The sequence below is a fragment of the Papaver somniferum genome, chromosome 4 (assembly GCF_003573695.1).
Source record: "Papaver somniferum cultivar HN1 chromosome 4, ASM357369v1, whole genome shotgun sequence".
Classification (NCBI taxonomy): Eukaryota; Viridiplantae; Streptophyta; class Magnoliopsida; order Ranunculales; family Papaveraceae; genus Papaver; species Papaver somniferum.
The window spans coordinates 52099639-52105173 of NC_039361.1; the positions used below are offsets into that span (position 1 = coordinate 52099639).

At 33.4% G+C, this 5535-nt stretch overlaps 1 long non-coding RNA gene across 4 annotated transcripts; it reads left to right on the top strand.

The window, feature by feature from the left end:
- Positions 1 to 427: 427 nt before the first annotated feature.
- LOC113275481 lies at positions 428 to 4371 on the top strand. 4 transcript variants are annotated; one of them, XR_003323618.1, is made up of 7 exons: positions 428 to 652; positions 1268 to 1521; positions 1847 to 1883; positions 2094 to 2736; positions 2840 to 2996; positions 3241 to 3338; positions 3892 to 4371. It is a non-coding gene; the product is annotated as an uncharacterized LOC113275481 (long non-coding RNA). The 4 variants fall into 4 exon arrangements; XR_003323617.1 differs by having other exon boundaries at positions 2094 to 2996; XR_003323619.1 differs by lacking the exon at positions 3892 to 4371 and adding an exon at positions 3525 to 3839 and having other exon boundaries at positions 2094 to 2996.
- The last annotated feature ends 1164 nt before the right edge of the window (positions 4372 to 5535 follow it).

Genomic DNA, 5535 nt, shown 5'->3' on the forward strand with positions numbered 1-5535 from the left:
TTTTTCCTTGTTTTGTATTGAAAATAAAATCTATAAATGTCTATCATAGGAAATAATTAAATTTAACCTCAATTTTTATTTTATATTTAAAGTTATACTAAACTTCATTTGTGTCATGGATTTTTTGATACCTTTGAGACGAGAAGCATGAGCCAATACCTTTGTGTCATGGATTTGTTTTGTAAAGTTATAATGTTTCGATATTTAAATAAATTATTAATTTATTATTAAATTAATACTTCATAAAATTAATAAAATTTTGGGAATCAAGTCTATCTTAAAAAAACAAATGTCTTTTTTACAATCCCATGGACTAAAATGAACTGTTTTAGGAAATCGACGGACGAAATTCCTCTCAAAGTCCTAGATATAAATCGTGCCTGAAAATGATTCCGCTTTTTATGCCCTGATCCAATGTACGTGACTGAGCCACGTTGGATTTATGTTTCCTCTCTCCTTCAATGGAAGACCAAAAGAAAAAAACGCACCAAAGTAATTCATTGTCTCGGCCGTTTCAAATATCTTGGCAATCGATGGGATTTATCTGCAATCAATGGAATTGAAGTCGTCTCTTTTTCTTTGCAATCACTACAATGGAATCTTATAAACCGAAACGCATAAAGATTTTTTGCAGTGGATCCATTAATCCCAGGTATGACTCTATCTTAAAATTAGGGTTCTTATTTTAAGTTGATTTTGAAGGTATTTACGAACTATGAGAGTCTCATTGTTTTATGTTGATTCTGCTTTTGATAAACACATGATTTCTCGGTTCTGAAAGAACAAAGTCACTAAGCTAAACTAAATAATCTCATGGTAACAACTTTCTCTCTGTCTCTATAACCTCTTTGGTTAGTTTAACTAAACATGCAGTTTTGTTTGTTTTTTTCCTACTGTATTTTGTTACTTATGGTTCTACAGGCTTGGATGCTTTCCCCCAAATTCAAGTTTAGAGTTATCCTTTGGTCTAATGGATACGTTGTGCCAAGAGGAAAATGTTTTTGGCGGTTTTATCTAAAAAAATTCAATGTATAATATGGATTCCATTGTTCAAAGTTTTTCAAATTCATTGATGTTTTATTGTCCTTTGGTCTGAGAGTAATTTTCAGAAAAAATGGCGATTCTTCCACATTATTCAAATATTTGTCTCATATTGGTGTTATTGTCAAACAAATATAAAAATGAATCCGGGCATATCAATTTGTCGTAATTCTTGGTACTTGGATGTGAATCTGTTTCTAACTTTTGGAATCGAAAACCATTTCAGACATTTGCTGGAGGTGGCGTTGGACAGAGATCTAAATTACAGACATGAAGAAGGGCTGGGATAGATCCTAGGTTTTAAGCTTTTTATTCACCCATCTCAATCTCAGCCATTGTCCCGAATTAATGAAATTTCATTCATAATTGCAAGCCGTTTCTCTTCTTCTTACTCATTAAAGCGCAATTCATGGATTGTACAAAACAAAGTACAAACCAGAGAACAAAGCCTTTTCTCCTTTTCACTGATGCAATTCCAAGGTATGCTGCACTATTGTTTTGTTGATTGGGAAATTTATCACTATTTTCTTCACATTAATTGTTCGGCCGCATTGGACTTATGTGGCATCTCATGCATATATTTCATTCGTTTATGTAGGTTGATTTGTTCTAGTTCCCTTTCACGCTCAATTTTGTTATCTAGGGTGTTTGTGTGAAGCTCTGAAAGTTGATTCGTATTGCTTAGCGTCCTCATAGGAACTTTATGTGTTTGAGTTCTATTGGGTGTTTTTTTTTAAGTTGAATGTATTTTCGGATTATGAAAGTTTCTCACTGTTTATGTTGCTTCCGACTTTGATATAAACAGGCTCTCAGAATAGATATGAAAATTCTCCAGATTGAAGGTAATACGCAATCCCCTAACTTCCACATATTTACTTTTTCTCCGTCTCCATAGTCTTTCGTGTTATTATGAGAAGTCATCTATAAAGGGTGTATCCAGGTCGTCATATAAAATACTGACAAGATCACCTATGAGTTCTATGAATTCAGGTCGATGTGGCTTTTACATTCCACCACCATGAACTTAATGAAAGTACTTTATTGGTACGTAGGTTTAACGAAGCTCTTCTGATCATTATGGTACCGACTACAGTAAGAAAGCAGTGCAGTTAAATGTCTAGGAAAAAAAGAAAGGGATTAGATGTTTTATCCGAAGCAAGCGCTACTACTTTGTTTCCCTATGTGGCTGGATAAAATTCTTTATTGTGTTTGTCTTCTCTTATACACAAAGGTTTGATCGATCTTTGAGTGACTTTATGTTTAATTAGGTATATTTGGGCATGATATTTGTATTGGCATTCTCGGACATGCAAGGTTCAGTCAAACAATGACATAAAGCAGTATTTTTCCTGAGACTAATGTAGCATACCCCATATTTATGCAGATTCAATTGTCACCTGTAAGACAAGTTCTATGTGGTGTTTGAAATTTAGAGATATGTAAAGTGAACACTAGAGCTAATCCTTTCGCTTTTTGTATAGTTCTGTAATGCTATTTTTTAGTTTTTCAATGATAATTAACAACTAAGAAATGTGGTTGAAAGGTACACTTGCGTTTAACGAGTGTTCTATGTTTTATGGGTTTTTTGTGATTAAGCAGAATTCAGTATATTTTTTATTGACTTTATAAAAGGTACCATTAACGGCAAAAACAAAAGTATATGGTCTCAGAAAAGGGTAGCTATGGCTACCGCAGGTTTGTTATTTTATTTCAAGCAGGATGATTAATTTTCATGCTTCTATTCAGTAATTTATATTTGGGTAATATGACAAGTCATCTAATAGAGTTCAATGTTCAGGCTCATGCTGGAATACTCGGTTACCGGGACTTAAATTCTTTGCCCCCAACTCGAAATTTAGTTGGTGATTTTTCCTAAATCCCAGCTCAAGAAAGAGGTTCTTGGGGACAATTCACTTCTATGCTAAGCGCATTTTCTCTACTGCATCACAGAAATGGTAAAAACTCTTTGATTATTTCAAGTGAACTTACATTAATTAGCAATGGTATTGGAATGTGATTATTCATTGTGTGAAATTTTCCTCAGCTAATTTGTTTCGTAACCATAACAAGCTCAATTATTTCAAGTGAACTTTTATTAATTAGCAATAGTATTTGAATATGATTATTTCAATTAATTTGTTTCATCATCAGGGATTCAATTCCATGTCATTTTTTTAAGTTTCAAATTCTCTTTCACAGGCAGGTTTAATGAAGCTATGGATGAGCCAGTTATACTAAGGAAGAAGGCAAACGTCAAAGAAATGGGAAAGGGATTAGTTCTCTCAGTCTCACCTGAGGTAAGCACTAACATGTTATTTGTATACATTGTGGTATTGTAAAGCTTTTCATGATGATTTTTTGATTAGTTAACATTACAAGATTCCATTGTAGCAATGGTCATGAAGTTTCTAAAAAAAAATGTATCGTTACTCCATACCTTAATATTTAGGGGGTTTGCTCAAGAAAGACTTTTATTTGGTTAGGGATGTGCAATAAGCGTAAGGAGGATTCGCTTTCTCGACCTACTAATGAGTGGTGAACCTAAGCTCATAGGTGTCAGTCTCATCGCAAGTTATTTTTGTGTGCTTATGAATTACAATGTTTGGGTTTTGCTGTTAGTGAATTTCTGTTTGGTTGCTTAATCTTTGGATGGTCACTGTAAAGTGTGGCCATGATATTTGTATTTTTCCTCTGTTTTGCAAGCTCTGACATAAGGTTTTCTAGTTTCACGTAATTTCCTTTTGGTTCTTTTGTACCTTTCTCCAATTTATTTTTATTTCATGAATTATTACGACCTTGCGTGATTGCATGTTGGTTTATAATTCTCCAATTTTTACATTTGCTTGCCAGGTTCAAGTTAGATGCTATTGGATGGTTTCACCTTTTTACAGTTCAAGAGATTTTCATAATGACATACTTTTGAGTTATGCAACTCAGTAAAAAAGTTGTTCACGATGGCTAAGAGTTATCGATCCTGCTATCCTATAAATTTGCTACTTAATTTGGGTTACAATAATCTTCCAGACCAGAAATGGTTGTATTTTACAACAAATACGTCAGACTTGGTCGAAAATGATTATTCTTTCTATCATCTAACCAGCATATGGGTCTAAGCTATGTCTAACGCTCATCGTTCATATTATAGTTGCATTAGAGAAGTGTAATCATCCATGTTACTAACAGGTTCACCCATCATAGCTGAGAGTCTAGCTGCAGTAGCTACCATCAAGTGGGCAACAGAAAAACTTAAAATTCGTCAGTTTGCCATAGCATGTTTCAGTTAGTAGACGATTAAGTTTTATTGAAAGCTTTCGAATGTTGTGGAACAAAGTGTCGCCAGGCTCCATTTTATATAAGGTTATCCATGTTAGTAAGATTGTTGATTAAAGGAAAAATGTTATATTTGTGTCCCACCCACAAACCATCGCATGCCGCAGTAAAAAACTGATCAACTAAAAACTCAACGGACAATGTGGAATTGCAGCTATATGGTTAATTTAAAGATATCCGGATCTTTTCAACACAGTGAAGTAAACTTTAAAAATGCTGCATTTTGCATTTCAATAGGAAAGCAATAATTCAACCAAGCTCACAACCACAATGCAATAATGTTTTACTGTGTTGTCCGAATCCAGGTATATTAAGGTGGTGAAATTAGGGGATACCGCCACAAACTGGGGGTTACTTTACTTCTTAATCGGCATTGTCTTTCGGTGCCAACTGCAACAATCGGCATGGAGAACTATGCCGACTAAAAAATAGCGTGTATAACATATGTATGCCGACTAAAAACTAGTGTGTATAACATATGGTATCTTTGAGAGATCCATTGTTGCAAATTTTATTTTCGAAATCGTCGAAGAATTAAAAATCGAAAAAGAGAAAAATAATCAAAAAATTGAAATGAATACAAATCAAAAATTCGAAAAGAAAATTAATCTTTGAAATGAACACAAATATCTTTCGGTTTTACTATAAAATTTAGTAGGTCGTACTGGTTTATAAATTTTTCTTTTTTCCTATTTATGGATTTCAATGTCAAAAACAAAGCCCAATCTAGGCCGTCATGGCACGGATCATATCCTAGTGACAAACAGATACAAATGATTTTGCTACCCATACATAGTTTTGTAGTTGTTCTTAACCAATTTGATACACCTCGATGGACTAAAAGGCATATCCTCAAACATAAAATTAGTAGTTCACATCTAATACTCACTGCTTCGAATCTGATATACTTATTACTTCAAAAAGAAAAATAAATGTGTTTAAATTTGTAGCATCGTTCGATTCTACCATCATTCGATTGAAAATATCTACCATCATGACATTATTCTACCAATATTCGGTTGAAAAATCTACAGTCATGTTTTTAGACCAGTAGTTGGAAGGTCGGTGAGCACATTTTAAACGAGACTGGTTTTCAAAAAGGATCAATATAAAAAAAAAAAGGGAAAACGTAATTAATTTGTCCGTTTTTGCTTTTTTTTTTTT